The sequence below is a fragment of the Protopterus annectens genome, chromosome 3.part1 (genome assembly GCF_019279795.1).
Source record: "Protopterus annectens isolate FY-2018-M chromosome 3.part1, PAN1.0, whole genome shotgun sequence".
Taxonomy (NCBI): Eukaryota; Metazoa; Chordata; order Ceratodontiformes; family Protopteridae; genus Protopterus; species Protopterus annectens.
In genome coordinates this window covers 1,370,558,357-1,370,576,557 of record NC_056732.1, presented here as the reverse complement: position 1 = coordinate 1,370,576,557, position 18,201 = coordinate 1,370,558,357, and positions in this window count along the sequence as shown.

The following is an 18,201-nucleotide window of genomic DNA, read 5'->3' as shown; positions in this document are numbered from 1 at the left end:
CCCCTTGAATTTATTGTAACTGCTCATAGTGGCATGCTATACGCACCTATAGCTATCAGAAATAAAAAAAACTAAAAAAAAAAAAAACACTTAATAGGCAATTGGGAACTGAGACACAAAGCAGAAAAGTAATGTCCACTCAGAGCCCTCTTATTCCTTAACAATCACTTTAACAGAGATTATGGGGCTTCATGCCCAGGTGCATTGTCTGAAAAGCAAGCACAGTATATTTATAATCAGGTCTTAGTACACTTATTTTTCCAAAATACATGTTTGGAAACTTGCCTTTTTTCTCCTTTTAGAATTGCAGTCAGAATGGTGGAATTATAAGGAATTTGTGCATTCTGTTGGCATCTGCCTTCATTTGCAAAGAATTACAGTTTGGGCCCCACTGATCCTTCTCGGTTGGGAATCACATCCAAAGATAGTTGGATCTGTAAGATGTCACTTTTCCTTGCCGAACCTGGCTGCTTCCTTTGTGGCTGCTCTAGACTGTTCTCTTCAATGGTATGAGAAGTAGCCCTACACGAATGAGAAAGAGGTAATGAAGTTTGTAACCATTACTGTAAGAACTACAGCAAATGTCCCAGGACCAATAGAGCATTTTGTTCATTCTTCTTGATGCTTCAAAAATAGCTGAGTGGGAGTGGAACAGTCCACCTTAAATACTAGCTATAAATTTCCAAGGTGCCTATCAGTTATTTCCTAGAGGTGGGGTTTTAATAAAGTCAAGTGTTTATTCAGATAGTGAAAGTAATGGCAGGCTCCCTTCTGTTTGAGAATTAAAGTCGCAGGAAACTTAAGTAGCAAAGGTATGTTTTTCCTAAAGTATAAAGATCTTAAAGAAGCAAAAGCTCTCCTTCTAACCATAATGCTTGGAGAAAAAAAGGTGAACTTGCTGCCCTTCAGGCATAAATTCCCTCTCTTCCTTTGTGTTTTTGAGAATCTCTTCCGTCTCAGCAAAATTGAGAAATTTCATTATTATCTGCCATGGTGACTGGCTGGACTTAGGGAAGGATGCAGTGGGTGATGTGCACTCTCTATAGCAATTGTATGGTGGATATTTAGTGCTTTATGCAAATTTACCTACAGAAATGTAACCAATTAATCTCCTGTTATTGATTCACATAGCCTCTCCAGCCTTAAATTGTTGCATCTGGAGCAATTCTCCAAACCCTCTAACCTGGCAGCAAGATATATTATGGTGGAATTGTGTTTTCAAACCATTATCTGAGTTGATTGGATTTGCTGTCAATTTGCTGAAACAACCAACTCCAGCAATCATACTTTTGAAGCAAGTTGGTAAATCTCCTCTTGATTTCGTAAAGTCAACTGCTTCAGTGCCACTATATCATATACGACTTTGCTCACCGGTGTAGAAAGAGCATCTAACTTACCTTCTAGTGAGTAAGAATACCAGCTGAGCTTACAAGCTCCATTCCCTCCACAATTAAACACCAAACAGAGTAAAAGGAAAGTACAGTGTACAAACATGTAATATTTATACTTTATAAGTAAAGCAATAGTCATAGACAGACAAATTACTGATTTTTACAGCAGTCAGGAGAGGAGCAAAGGAATCACACTTCCACCAAGCTGAAAGCTAGCTCCATCCCCTTTGTTTGACTTTCAGTTAGTTAATTAATTGGTAGCTGATTGGGGTGTCCAACTTAAGAGATCCCATTTTAATTGACCTCTGATGAGACAAGTTGCAGAATAGATTTTGCTGTTTGTGTTTTAAGTGTGATAGTGGATTGATCAAAAATTGATCATGTTTTGGGGGCTAAAGGTAAGTATGAATATACAGATAAAACAGAATAGCATATAAAATGACATACTATGCTATGGCTTCCAGGTCAAAGCAGAAATAATAATCAAAAACACAAAAAGGCAATGAGCTTTCATTTAAACAAGTGAGACACATGCAGAAGGCAGTGATGTTGTTCAGTACAGCTCAGTTTTTGATAAATGCTAATGTTAAAATTGTGCTTTGCAACAATTTTAACCGGTAAAGATGGCTATATTTTTCTTAATAATACTGTTATAAAGAGACAAACATAGCAATAACCAATGTCTAGCATGAAAACCTGACTTACATAATAAGGAAATTAATGATAAGTTACTATCTGAGTAAGTCTATGTGTAGAGGATATAGTATAAATAGTTACATAATATAAAGTTGACAGAGAAAAGCATGTAATAGATGGGTGTCCTCTGCACATAAATGTTGTTCTATTTTTCAGATATGAAATCATTGTGGCATGTTGTACCCTTATCTCAACTAGGAGGCAGATCTGGGTAGGTGGCCTCCATGCTGAAAAGGCATAATCAGCTGCACACAGCTTTTACTAAAGATGTATGGTATTGGTGATTCAATCGGTTCCCTTTACATTCTAATTAATCATGCTTGGAATTATTCTGCAGGTCAGAATTAAGCATTAGTCCATGACATGGAGACAGGAAAGGGAGGTACATAATAGAGTGGCAGCATCTATCTTACTGGGATTCAGGTTACTGTCCGATGTTGTTAAAGTGATGCTTCCTTTTGGTGTCAACAAGATGATGTCAAAGATTCTGTTGGCTAGAATCTAAAGATCATGCATATTTGCCTTAGACTTGGAAACTAATCTGTAGGCTGTACTCTCCTTTTAGCATAGGGAGCATATTAACTTTTGCAGCATGAATTTCAGGATATAGGTACCAAGCAATCTGTTTGTTTATCCTGGCCTTATTTGCATGCACCCCAATTGTAAATAAAGTGTCAAGCCATTTACTAAAGTACTTGAAATTGTGAACATTTTCCACACTCTCCCAGTTGCTATCCTTGAGTATCAGACATATGAAGCATGGCTGAGTGTATCCTCAGTGCCAGATATAATTGACTTAATTTTGTTCATATTTACTTGTAGTATCTGCCATCATGCTGATATCTGAGGTTTTGGTGTCCTTATAGAGATTACCTTTAATGTTTATGGAGGCTGAGGTGCCACAGTATATTGCCAGATCATCTGAACAGAAAGAAGGTTTCAAGCAATATAGTTCCTCAAAGGAATATCAAAAATGAAGAAAGATATAATGGATCTACTACAGAGACCCGTGATACACCAAATATAAACTGCAAATTATCTATATTTGCCATGAGAAGTCTAAGATAAGTTTTGAAAGATTTTATAGGACCTTCACAAAGCCTAGAGAAGTTAGAGTATGCATTGACAGGTTCTTTGTGGCTGTATCAAATGGTCAGGTCAGAACATGCTTCATAGGATTGCATCAAAAACTAAACATCAGTTATGGTACTTTTTCCCTTTATAAACCCATGCTGACATGTATATATAAACTGTATTTGTTTAGATACTGTTGTATATGATGTTAAACCAGTCTGTCCATACATTTAGGAAGCAATAAGAAGAGAGAGAAATGGAGGAGGAAAAATGGCATGCACTGTGACATGTGACAGATACATTCTGTCTCTTAGGGATATACAAGTAGCTACAGCCACTTTCTAGTAATGAGGAACTGTTTCTTCAATGAAAAAAAGTTGATTATATGAGTAATGGTGAACAGATTAACATGACATAAAGGCTAATATACCATGGCTAGAGATTATCTGCTCCAGGTCTTCCAGTTAAATTGATGTTTTTCAGTAATCATGAACCAAAATCTTTACTTTATTACAACTATGATTGGCTGACAGGATTTACTGTGCAATTTAAAATGTGTCATTCCTTTTATCCAAACAAACTTCCCTGTGATCTGAAGGGCAGATGTTCACAGGAAGCCTGTAGTTTTATTTTAATAAAGTGAAACAATCCATACATTCTGAGTTGTTTTTCATTTCATATTCATATAATGTTTTCTGTGCACAGCTTCTTTATAACAACAACTTGTAATAACGTCTGTACTTTGACAAAAATGTTTTGAAATTGAACAGCTGGATTTAAAAAACTACATTAACTATAGTAGCTAATAAGAAAGGATTGTTTATGCTTGACAGGTTCATTCAAATTCATGTGTGAATTCATTTACTAGTAATGTGTAGTCAGTGACATGGCCCTGTTATGGATTGATGTTAAGGACAACATTACCTGCCCCTACCTGCCAGTTTATTATCCTCATGTCAAAAACTATATGGGTTTCCCAGGAGTCCAGCTCCTACTCTCAGACACAGAATAATTGAAGGGACAGGCCCACCATCCAATGTATTCTAGAGTTATTATATTAAACGTCTTAGGGATAGAGTGTACCACCATTTATATGATATTAAGCATAGGAATTTATGCAATGCTCTAGCCAAGCACATAGTAGAATTTTCACTTCATACATTTAGTTTTAGGGTTTTACAAACTATTGCAATGAATTAGAGAGATGGTGATAATAATAATTTTATTGAACGCGTGGAACTGAAATGGATTTTTAAGCTACAAGCACACATCTATCCTGGTTTGAACAGTAGTATTTGTATTAAACCAGAGTTGGATGCACGGCGCTTTAAGTAAATGGTTTTAGCCTTTTACATGGAGGGTAATTAATATCAGTTGTTCTAGTATTTAATTGTTTAATTATTTAATTAATACTTGGGCTCTGATTTTGCTGCTATAAAATGTTCTGTATTGGGGCATTGTTTTAAGGATCTGAAGAAGCGTAGAATGTCTACGTGAAACCGCTTGTCTTATGCAATAAATTGGATTTTTATCACACTGGAAGCCGTGGTGGTTTTGTTAAGTCTTTGTTCATTTACAATTTGTCTTCTTTAACAAGGCCTTTGGGTGGTTGTGGTGTCATATTTTGCTCTTCTGGTTGTTTTACATCCACACCTCCACATTGCTGATACTACCTTGTCTGAAAGGAATTCTGTTCTGCCTTTTGACAGGGAGCGGTTGACTTGGGAAAATAGTTTATTACAGCATGATAACCCACTGTGGGTTATGAACTTTGAAGGAAATACTGAATGTAAATTACCTGATAAAATTGAGAATTTTCAACAGTTTTCTACTATGTTAAGGGACATGGAAAATGACTTGTATAAGCTCAAACGTTATGTTTGGCAAAGACAGCATCTGGAAGCCTGCCTACATTTTCATGTGATCCCGAGGGGCATGAGAGTGCTATGCATGCCCTCGTATGGTGACACATATCCATTGCTACTCAAACAATGGCAGCAATTAAATCTTGATTTAAGTTACAAATATATGAGACTTATCATTGACTATTTTTGTCCCATTGAACAAAAATTGTTAGAGGAAATACAACGTTCACATGATAACATTCTCGAAAAATGTAAGGGGGAACAGTTTGATAACACATTGAACACTATGTATGTGAATATTTCCCTGTATGAGAAGAAGTTGCAACAAATGAAACAACGGAAATTGCAGAGGGATTTTATTGATTTTACTTCAGGGAATGTATTTGCATGGCAGAACATCTCAACACAGATGACTTCACAACCTGAGCCATGGCAAGCCACCTTAAATTCTGACCCAGTACCTGGCCCATTCTTGAATAATACAGAAGTCACTGCTTTGGTAACGGGCACACAGAGGGCTAGAGGGGAAATATCCATTACATCTTCACCACCAGTTGAACTTGACTATACCCCTCCACTTAACCAACAGGCCCTCACTGTTGTGTCCATGGGAGTGAGACCGAAACAGCTCACTCCATGTACTCTGGATCGTTTTTTTACCCTTCCCAGTAAAACAACGGGAGGATCAACAGCAATCGAGATCAATGAGTTGGGGAAGACGGAAGAGGAAGAATTCCGGAGAAAATCAAGTTTCAAACAGAAGAAAGAAATATTAAATAACATTGTGGTGAATTTGTCAGACCATGAGCTCACCAAAGTGGAGCTCTCTGTTCTGAATAAAGGTTTGACATTTATTCCTTCTTCTACTGCTAATATAAGTGAATGACTGACTGATTTAAGACTTTTTGGGTGTAACATTGCTTTAAAATTGTTTTTTAAAGATGGTTCTTATCAAGCTAATGTAAATGGTAAAGCGTATAGGAGGAAGAGCTCTTTCACTCCTTTCCACCGGCTCATGTTGAAGCTTTTATTAGAGCCTGTGAGAGGGATATATATATAACACCTTATATCATAAACATAGGGGTGAATTTTATAATTTAGATGTAGCTCAGAGACAAGCACTTTATTCGCTGATGAATAATCCTGCATTTTCTATCAGACCAGCTGACAATGGAGGGGTGACAGTCCTAATGAACAGAGGGGATTATGATGCAGCTATGCATTGCTTATTGAGTGATCTAAACACATATACGAGGTTAAATAACACTGACTATTGTAAAATTGTGAGTAATGTAAATGATACGCTTTATGATCTACTTATGTGTAGACAAATTGATGATACTTTTTACATGTGGAATATCCATTAATTCCCTGCATCAAAGGGTTGCCTAAGATTCACAAGTCGATGCAGAACCCCCCAATGAGACCCATAGTGGATGGAGGGGGATGGTGCATGGAACATCTGTCCATTTATGTGGAAGGTAAACTGGGGCCCTTAGTGAGAGAGATTTCCACAATCCTAAAGGATACTACACAGTTTATTGATGATTTGAATAAATATGGAGAGAATGTGGATACAGTGGATATACTGATGGTGACCATGGATGTACAAAGTTTATTTACTTCCATACCGAATGAGTATGGCATGGAAGCCATAAGAGCACTTTTAAGTATACATAGTATGTTTGACGGTAATGAGGTTATTTTGATATGTACTTTGCTTGAACTGATTCTTTTGAACAATGTATTGACGTATGAAGAGCAAATTTATTTGCAACAATGGGGTGTGCTATGGGCACCCCTTGCGCTAATTTCAATGCAAATTTGGTGGTACACTTTTGGGAGACACAATGTTTGTTTACTAGTGATTTTTTGTACCCATAGAAAATTTTTATAGACATTTTGTGGATGATATTTTTATGCTGTGGGATGGGGGGATACCCCTCCTTAATGAATTCATTACATATTTGGGAAATACAACAGACTTTTTGAAGTTTGTAGCTATGTATTCATTTGAAACCCTGGATTTTTTGGATATGAAATTGTATAAGGATAATCTGGGGAAAATAGCTACAGGCTTGTTCTGTAAGGAATGTTGGCATAATAGCCTGTTGGATCATAGCAGCATGCATCCTAAACATATTTTCCCAAACATTATGAAGGGTCAATTGAATAGGGTGAAGGGGCTTTGTGGAGATAGGTCTGTTCTGCAACAGGAAGTAAATACTTTGGTACAGTTATTTTTAGATAGAGGTTACAGAGGGTCTGATTTTTCTAGGTTAAGGGATGAGATTATCAATGAGAGGGTGAGTTCCCATGACAGTGATAACTTACCACATAGAGGTACCACACAATGTGAAGGAAAATATGGAACTCTAGTAACTAGATATACTACAGATAATAAGAGGGTACATGAAATTATTAATAGAAATTGGCATTTTCTTATGGCGGATAGGGATACTATGAAATTGGTTGGAGAACAGCCTAAGTTTATATATAAGAACAATCAGAATATGAAACAGATATTATGTGGTAATAGAACTTGCACTTTAACTCAAGAGAGAGAACTTGGTACTTTCCCCTGTAAGAAGTGTAAGATGAGTAGTAATATGACACGAGTTCAAAAGTTTAAGCATCCAACTCTATGTTATGAATTTGAACCAAGATTTTGTGCCTCCTGGAATACTACTAACCTCATTTACCTGGCTACATGTGATGGGTGCAGCTGTTTTTATGTTGGCAAAACCAAAAAATGTTTTAGGGATAGAGTGTAACACCATTTATATGATATTAAGCATAGGAATTTATGCAATGTTCTAGCCAAGCACATAGTAGAATTTTCACTTCATACATTTAGTTTTAGGGTTTACAAACTATTGCAATGAATAAGAAAGGTGGTGATAATAATAATTTTATTGAATGCATGGAACTGAAATGAATTTTTAAGCTACAAGCACACATCTATCCTGGTTTGAACAGTAGCATTTGTATTAAACCAGAGTTGGATGCACAGCGCTTTAAGTAAATGGTTTTAGCCTTTTATATGGAGGGTAATTAATATCAGTTGTTCTAGTATTTAATTGTTTAATTATTTAATTGATACTTGGACTGTGATTTTGCTGCTATAAAATGTTTTGTATTGGAGCATTGTTTTAAGGATCTGAAGAAGCGTAGAGTGTCTACGTGAAAGTGCTTGTCTTATGCAATAAATTGGATTTTTATTGCACTGGAAACCGTGGCGGTTTTGTTAAGTCTTTGTTCATTTACAATTTGTCTTCTTCAACAAGACCTTTGGGTGGTTGTGGTGTTTTTTTTTTGCTTATTTTAATAAAGTGAAACAATCCATACATTCTGAGTTGTTTTTCATTTCATATTCATATAATGTAAGTTGTGCTCCTGTGTACAGCTTGTTTATAACAACAACTTGTAATAACTTCTGTACTTTGACAGAAATGTTTTGAAATTGAACAGCTGGCTTTAACAAGCTACATTAACTATAGTAGCTAATAAGAAAGGATTGTTTATGCTTGACAGGTTCATTTCAATTCATGTGTGAATTCATTTACTAGTAATGTGCAGTCAGTGACATGGCTCTGTGATGGATTGATGTTAATGACAACATTACCTGCCCCTACCTGCCAGCTTATTATCCTCATGTCAAAAACTATATGGGTTTCCCAGGAGTCTAGCTCCTACTCTCAGACACAGAATGACTGAAGGGACAAGACCATTATCCAATGTATTCTAGAGTTATTTTCTCCCTATAGTGTCAGTCAAATATATTTTACTGCCCATAATACCTTTAGTACATTTCCACATAGTCATTTTCTCTTTTTCATTGTCCCAAATTATAAAAGCCCTACCATATTTTTTTCTGATTCAGATCTCTGTTTTTTTACCAAGTAATTTGTCTCCATATGCCTGACACAGGTGAGACCACATGTTTTTTTGCAATCTCCACTCTTAGCCACTGCCTACAATTTCACTTCCAGAGGTTGTGTCTTACTGAAATCAGAAAAGTACTAAAAAGCATACACAACAACAAAAGTAAAAGTCCTTTCAAGAGAGTTAGTTGTTGAGAAAAATTTTATGTGAAGAACAGGGATGTGCTTTGCTGTACTGACAAGTACTCTTATTTTGGCTTGGGAACTATTGATTTCATCCTTGTATGAGCAGAAAATTAAATACTTTATGGAATACTACATAGTTAAGTACTAGGCTAGCTGCCATTATGGACCATTTTAAGCCTAGCCAATTTTTGAAAGGTGAAAAAGAATCAAGCCCTGTACATTGCATGTGTGAGGTAAACACGTTAATGATTATGCCAACATACAGCCATCATATTCTTTCATCTGCCTTATCACTGTGATGTGAAAACTGTCAGTTACAGAGGAATGAGCAGAGCTGTCAGAATTGCTTGGCAACTGCGACATCTTAGAAAAATTGTTTTTGTGGATGTGGGGGGGGGGGGGACTCAAGAAAATGGCATGCACTGCAAACTTAAATACCTAAAAACCCTGCAACCAACTTTGCATTGGAGAAGGTTTAAAAGTACCATGAAATACTTTTTAACAACACATAGAGAGAACAAGACAGAATACAGCAGTGAAAAAGAATCACAGGCACTTTTCAGAGATAACCCACGAAGCAAAAAACTCACATCACTGTTAGTGTAACTAACAACATAAACAGAACAGCTTATTTAAAACATCTATTTTTTGTCCGATTATTGGGGCAGAGATTCCTCTCAATGTCTTTGCTATAACATTCTGAACAATTCTAAAAATAATGGGAAGACAAAGGCCCTAAATTAGGTAGAATTTTTGAATATTATTTCAGTTCACTTAGAAGAAAGCCACGGTGATGCAGCAGTAGCGTTGTTGCCTCACAGCAAGAGGGTCTCCCATTCAATTCTCGGCTAGAGCGCCTTCTTTGTGGAGTCTGCATGTCCTCCCCATGGTCAATTGGCATTCGAAAGACGTGCGTGAATGGTCATGCCTTTGTTGAAGGTTGGGCGTTGGGTTGGCACCTCAGCACCATAAAAATCTACTTCCAATCATTAGCGGACCAGAGTTCCGCTGTGGCGACCCCTAACTGGGAAAAGCCAAAAGAAGATCATCATCATTTCAGTTCACTTAGAAAGTTAATAGAACAACAGGATTTGCATCAATATACATTTTCTGAATAATAAGAAATATGAAATTCTAATGTCTAGGATTACTGACTGACTGTAATCCTTAATGTTATACAAGATCATCAAAAATGTTACCGGGGGTAAGGCAAAAGTATGAGGGACTTTCTGCAAAATCAGGGACATTTGAGAAGTCCAAGCTGCATTATGGAGACAAAATGCATAGACTGAAAAAAAGGACATTAAAGTAGCTGATCCCATTTGGTCCATTTTCAAAAAGTATAAGAAACACGTAGAATGATTCTGTTGCACTAGCAGAAAACAGAATATTAAGGTATGATTAAAAATATGTATTTTTCTAAATGATTTTCCACTCTTTGCCTGCCTACCATCAACTTCCAACTGTACCGAGATACCTGCTTTTTGATATAATTTCTTCTGCTTTACTTACTAAGTCCCTAATGTGGAAGTGAGAGCTGCCATCAGGGCAGCAATTGAGGTCTTTGTGTTCTCACTCACATATGACAATATAAACAATAAAGACATTTCTAATTAGCCCCATCCCCACCCTTGGTGACTGGAGTGGGCACTTGCATCAACATGGAGGCTTATTATACCCTACCGTTGTGAGAGCTCCTACCCACAAACTAATGAGGGCTAGCGTCAGTGGTTTGGTAAGCTAAGCCCTTGATTGACAGCAGCAATTTCATCACTTTCAAGCCTCCACTTGCATGTGGAGGATAGGGTACCATCACTAGCCACTCATTCCTACTCCTTTGGCCTGGCTCTTCCAATACCCAAGCTGCCATTCGGGGGAATATCTTAATATTGTAACCATGGCCTTGTGCCTCTATAATACAAAAACAGGGGGAAATATGTCTCTATATATTTTTTTCAGTTTCTGAATGAGGTTTCTCTTTAAGACATGTGGCCATTTTCTTGCAGTTATTTCGCTGATGATTATTGGAAGCTCTGTCTGAAACTTATAGTTGTTTCTTTGTAGCTCAGGCTTAGTTGTGTAGCCTTGAAACTGTCTTAGCTGTCTTGTCATCCATGATTTTATATCAGTTTTTATGTTTCCTGGTTCAGGAGAGAAAACTCTGCATTTCAAATATTTAATGCAGTCTGGAAAAAAACTTCATTTGGTTGAAGTGCTGAAGCTGTTGGTTATAGGACTACAGTTAATTTCTTCTAGTTCTGTTTCTATTAATTGTTTATTTTCAGAAGATCTATTTTGAAGGCATAACAGTTCTGGTGTTATTATGACTGGCTTTGTGTTCATACTGTGTCAGAAGTGTGAAATGGTGATTTATGCTTAATGGAAAGACATTGTGTATCTACAACCTCTCTGTCTTATTTATTATCCTATTTATTATTGCTAGCTAAACTAGACAGTAAGTTTCTGAGGAAGAGTGAGAATGGCTACATGTATGCCAATGTCAAGGTTTGATAGAAGTGACACAGATTTTTATGGAAAGTCCCATCCCAACACAATTTTTAGCTCCCTATCCTGCAGCACTGGTTCAAAATGTCTTTATGGTTCAGCTCTAAGAATTTCTGGTGTGGAAGACACACTCCCAGATATGCCACTCCAGAAGTCCAGTCCTGACATTTTGCCATTTAATATTGCTATTTTCACAATTCCGGATTTATACTTAACTGGACATTTTTTGCCATTTTCCATATCCTCTTCCCAATTTTGTACAGACCTGTATTCCAGCAGTTTACATATATTGTAATCACCTGCAATGGCATTTGACTATCAATATTTACTCATTTTGACATTGTAGCACCATCTACCTCAGCCTTGTGAGTTGGTTGAGTGCTTCCCAGCTCTGTATGGTGTTGTCATGTGCCTGCTAGCCCATGCAAGTGGTTATGCCATTAGCAGAAAGTGTTATCTTCTCTAGCTTAGAGCTTATCAAGCTCAGCACTCCCACTTCTTTGAAAGCTGTACACTGACTAGTCTTGAAAAGAGTTTACAGATGGCATTTCCTAGGCATTTCCTAGGTAGACATGCACTTGTCACCCCTGGGATTCCGGATTTTGGCAAAGGCTCTTGCCACCCCCATAGTGCCTTTTTTAGGCAAGGCTCAAATTCTAAACCTACCACCCTAGAACACAACAAAGAAAAAAAACTAAGGGTAATGCTGCTCAATGCCAGAAGTCTCAACCTCAAGATGCACTTTTCGAGGCCCTTCTCAGTATGGAGAACATTGATGTCTGTGCTGTGACAGAAACCTGGTTCAAGGCTCCTGAGAGCACCCCAGCACTATCAGGTTATACCTCATATCATGCGTTCCGGCCCCAAAACCCGGACAATACCAAGAAAGGAGGAGGGGTATCCATATTCATCAAGGACACCCATACCTCTAGACTGGTGGCAACGCACGATGCATCGGAAACCATCCAGGTGCAATTAACCATAGGCAAGACTGCTCTGCAATTTGTAGCATGTTACAGGCCACCCTCGCAAACTCAGGAACCTCATATGGCCTTCCTGAAAACACTGGAGGGGATAAATGTATCTCCAAACACCATCATACTAGGTGACTTCAACTACCCTAATATAGACTGGGAACACTACTCAAGCCCAAACACTCTAGCCCAAAAGTTCCTGGAATTCATAAACTCAAATGCCATGGAACAACTAGTCACCATCCCCACAAGAGGAGAAAACATACTTGATCTCATCATCACGAACATGGGAGCACAATGTTCAACACCGGAAGTATACCCCTCACTGGTGAGATCAGATCACAAACTAATCTCGCTGGAGGTCCTCATCCCGCCCCCACCCGAAATAAAAAATACCACAGTAAAGAACTTCTCGAAAGCCGACTTCACACTTCTAAAGACTAGTGTGGTCTCCTTTAAGGCCCCTGAACTGGCGGTAAACATTACTCAAACCACTGAATCACTTACAAATGCCTTCTACCAGCACCTGCAGGGCTGCATGGATCAGGCATTCCCAAGCAAAACAAAGACTCTTTGTACCAAAGGCAAGCGTCCAGTCTGGTGGACCCCAGCCATAAACAAACTCTACAATAAAAGGAGAAAGCTACTACAAGATAGAGCAAAATCCTTAAAAGGTAAGACACCGCTGATCACTATAAGTAAAAAGCTAAGAGCTCTCATAAAATCATCCAAAGCTAATTTTGAGAAAAAAATAGCTAAGGACTCTAAAGACAACCATAAGGCATTCTTCAGCTATGTCAAAAACCTAGGAGAAAACTCCCAGATATGCTCAGAATTAGTTCAAAAATTACTGATCCTACAGACATTGCCAACATACTGGCTGACAGGTTCAGTGCAAACTCCCCTCCCCTAAAGGAGAGATATCTATACCAAATGATTGTAGCCCCCCAAACATCTCTAACGCCCAGGTGAGAACTGCTCTCTCCAAGGCAAAGAACACAGCATCCATGGGACCTGATGGTGTCCCCGGCTGTGTGCTCCATGAACTCAACGAGGAATTAAACCCACAGTTAGGACAGCTGTTTAATCTTAGTCTCACCTCCGGATCGCATGCCAGGAGTGGCACAGCGACTGTGGTCCCACTCCACAAAGGCGGTGCCTCCACCGACCCTGGAAATTACCGTCCCATTAGCTTGACAAGCCTTATCTGCAAAGCCATGGAAAGGATCAAAATGGATCTCATAAATAAAGACATAGGGAATTTGCAGACTTTGGATCCAACCCAGTTTGGCTTTGTCAAAGGCAGATCATGCCTCTTAAACTTGGTTGACTTTTTTGAAACAGTCACCAAGGCCATTGATGAGGAAAGGCAGTCCATACAGCCTACCTAGACCTGGCGAAGGCTTTCGATACAATACCCCACTCGGGCATCATTGATAAACTCATCAACTTAAATGTAAACCCATACATTACAAGATGGATTGCAAACTGGCTGAGTGACAGAACCCACAGGGTCAGAGTTGCTGGTGCCATGTCAGATTCAAAGCCTGTCACAAGTGGTGTACCACAGGGCTCAGTCCTGGGCCCACTCTTGTTTGGCATCTACTTTTCTGAAGTACAAGCAAACATAGGAGGGTTATGGCTGACAAAGTTTGCAGATGACTGCAAACTGGGCGCCGTAGTTGAAAACACATCCGACACAGATATCCTTCAGAAGGGTCTCACAGAAACGGACAACTGGTGCCAGAGCCATGGCCTAAAGTTAAATGCCAAGAAATGCATAGTCATACCCTTCGGGAAAAATAAGGTCACCCCTAGCTACCATATAGGAGGCAACCCCCTGATCACAGAAGAAGTTATCAGGGACCTGGGAACCCAGGTGGACAGTAGCCTGTCATTCGACACCCATATTGCTAAAGTAGTTAGGAAGACCTTCTACATTGCCCACCTTATCAGGAAGGGATTCACATCTAGATCAAGGGAAGTCATAGTCTCCCTATACTCATCACTCATCAGACCAATGATCGAGTACAATGCCCCATTCGGAATGTATCTGACCCGACACTTGCAGCAGTTGGAGAGAACACAAAAGTTCCTCACCAAAAGGATAAAGGGTCTCAAAAATCTGTCTTATGCTGCCCGACTGAAAGAACTCCAGTTATATTCAGTTGCTTACCACTTGCTCAGAGGTGACCTATGCCTGACATACAAGGCCATGTCAAACCCAGATTTGATGAACATGCTTCATCTCAAAAAATCTAGATCCCTCAGAGCCACAAGGGCGGGAGACTTAAACCTCGACACGGTTATTAATAGGACGTGCTGGAGGGATAGATTCATCACCCAAAGACTCCCTATGCTGTGGAACAAAATCCCGGTCTATGTGAGGCAGAGAACCTCGCTGGCCTTGTTCAAGAGGAATCTTGACCAATGGATGGGGGATCGCAGATACACCCCAGGGGTTACCTCAGTGTCACTGCTAGACAGAGGCACAGCAAAATAAAGGGCATAGTTTCTCCAAACTAAAGGGGTGGCGTAAGCCACAAAACTATGGGCTAGGCTTATAAATGCCCTCGGGCAGATAGCCTTGTATGAACCTATGAACCTATGAACCTATGGGTCATTATATCTCTTATACTATTTTGGTTTTGTGTCAGCTGAGATAATGATTGTGACAAAATGCTCTTGTGAGGGTTTTACTAAAAATAGAGTTTATCTCTAAGGTAGGTGTCATCAAATATTCCAACATACTCTTAAAAAATCTAAATATTCATCATACAGTCATGTTGGTCAATAAACAAATTGCCTCAATACGATCTTTAAAGGAGAACTTCTTATCCACAACTGCAGGTACATATTGTACTAAAGCTGCCTGTAAAAATTTCCCTGAAATGGTGATTAGAAACTGTACAGTTGCCCAACACAATGCGTCTGAAATTCTCCAGGTGCAACTAACACTAGGTAAGACTGCAATTCAAATTGTAGCTTGCTACAGATCCCCCACCATACCCCAAGATTCTCACTACACCTTTCTAAACATACTGGAAAATATTACGATAGAACCAAACACCCAAATATTGGGTGATTTTAACTACCCTGCCATTAACTGGGAAAACTACTCATGTCCCAACACCTTTGCCCAACAGTTCTTGGAATTCATAAATTCCAACGCCCTGGATCAACTAATCCTTAGTCCCACCAGGGGCTCCAATATCCTAGACCTGGTCATTACCAACATGGGAAATCGATGCTCCACACCTATGGTCAACCCCCTCGTTAGTCACGTCTGACCATAAGCTAATCACCCTTAACATCCACATCCACATCCCACCCCCACCCCCCCAGTAAGGAAACCTCCATAAAAAACTTCTCCAAAGCCAACTTCATGCTACTCAAGTCAGAAGTGACAAACTTCATGACACCCATGCAGATGGGAGCTGAAAGTTCAACTGCTGAATTCTACACTAAGGCACTGTACGAGCACATCCACTCATGCATAAATCGTGCCATCCCAAATAGAACCAAGATGCTCTCATCCAAAAAAAAGAAGCCAATCTGGTGGACCCCTGCCATAAACAAACTTTACAACAAAAGGAAGAAACTGTTGCAGAAAAGAGGAAAATCCCAGGATGCAAAAAACTTCCTTACCAGCCTCAGTAAGAAACTGAGAGCCCTCATAAAATCCTCCAAAGCTAGTTACGAAAATAAAATTGCCAAAGATGCCAAAGACAACAACAAGGCATTCTATAACTATGTCAAGAATCTAAATGGCAATGCTCAGATCTGCTCTGAGCTAAAACAGAATGGCATTAAATATACTGATCCCAAGGATATTGCCAATATCCTGGCAGATTGATTCAGTGCCAACTTCACCCCCCTCTCACCCCCTAAATGGCCCATCTCAATACTGGAAGATTGCCAAATTCTGGTAATAACGGCCACACAGGTAAAAAACGCACTCTCCAAAGCTATGAATACAGCATCCATGGGACCAGATGACATCCCGGGCTGTGTACTACATGAACTACAATATGAACTGGCACCTCACCTAAGTGTCATGTTTAATCATAGCCTCACCTCAGGTTTCGTGCCCACTGAGTGGCACACAGCTACAGTTATCCCACTCCACAAGGGGGGATCCACCTTGGATCCCAGAAACTACCGTCCCATCAGTTTGACAAGCCTTATCTGCAAGGCCATGGAGCGTATTATCATGGAACTTATAAACAAAGACATTGGCAACCTTCAAACACTGAACCCCACCCAGTTTGGGTTCGTGAAGGGCCGATCTTGTCTCCTGAACTTGATTGACTTCTTCGAATCAGTCTCCAGAGCCATGGACAAGGGTAAGGTGGTCCACACAGCCTATCTAGACCTTGCCAAGGCCTTTGACACCATCCCCCACTCTGGAATCATAGATAAACTTACTAAGCTGGGCATTAATCCCTGCATCACCCAATGGGTTGCTAACTGGCTTACTGATAGAACCCACACTGTAAAAGTATCCGACTCCAAATCCAGTTCCAGAAAAGTGACAAGTAGAGTACCTCAGGGTTCAGTCCTGGGACCGCTCTTGTTTGGGATCTACTACTCTGAAGTACAGGCCAACACTAAGGGACTCTGGATAACAAAGTTTGCAGATGACTGTAAACTGGGAGCCATTATTGAATCCCCAAATGATGTGGATACTCTACAAAAGGGCCTTACAGAAACAGATGCTTGGTGTCAGAGCCATGGGCTCAAGCTCAATGCCAAGAAATGTATAGTTATCCCCTTTGGGAAAAAACATGTATCCCTGAATTACCATATAGGTGGCAGTACACTAAACACCAAAAGTTTGACAGTTTAGGCACAATTTTGAAAGGTGAAAAGAATCAAGCCCTGTACATTGCGTGTGTTAGGTAAACACGTTAATGATTATGCCAACATACAGCCATCATATTCTTTCATCTGCCTTATCACTGTGATGTGAAAACTGTCAGTTACAGAGGAATGAGCAGAGCTGTCAAATTGTGGCAACTGCGACATCTTAGAAAAATTGTTTTTTGTGGATGTGGGGGGGACTCAAGAAAATGGCATGCACTGCAAACTTAAATACCTAAAACCCTGCAACCAACTTTGCATTGGAGAAGGTTTAAAAAGTACCATGAAATACTTTTTAACAACACATAGAGAACAAGACAGAATACAGCAGTGAAAAGAATCACAGGCACTTTTCAGAGATAACCCATGAGCAAAAACTCACATCACTGTTAGTGTAACTAACAACATAAACAGAACAGCTTATTTAAAACATCTATTTTTTTGTCCGATTATGGGGGCAGAGATTCCTCTCAATGTCTTTGCTATGACATTCTGAACAATTCTAAAAATAATGGGAAGACAAAGGCCCTAAATTAGGTAGAATTTTTGAATATTATTTCAGTTCACTTAGAAGAAAGCCACGGTGGTGCAGCGGTAGCATTGTTGCCTCACAGCAAGAGGGTCTCCCATTCAATTCTCGGCCAGAGCGCCTTCTTTGTGCAGTCTGCATGTCATCCCCATGGTCAATTGGCATTCGGAAGACGTGCGTGAATGGTCATGCCTTTGTTGAAGGTTGGGCGTCGGGTTGGCACCTCAGCACCAT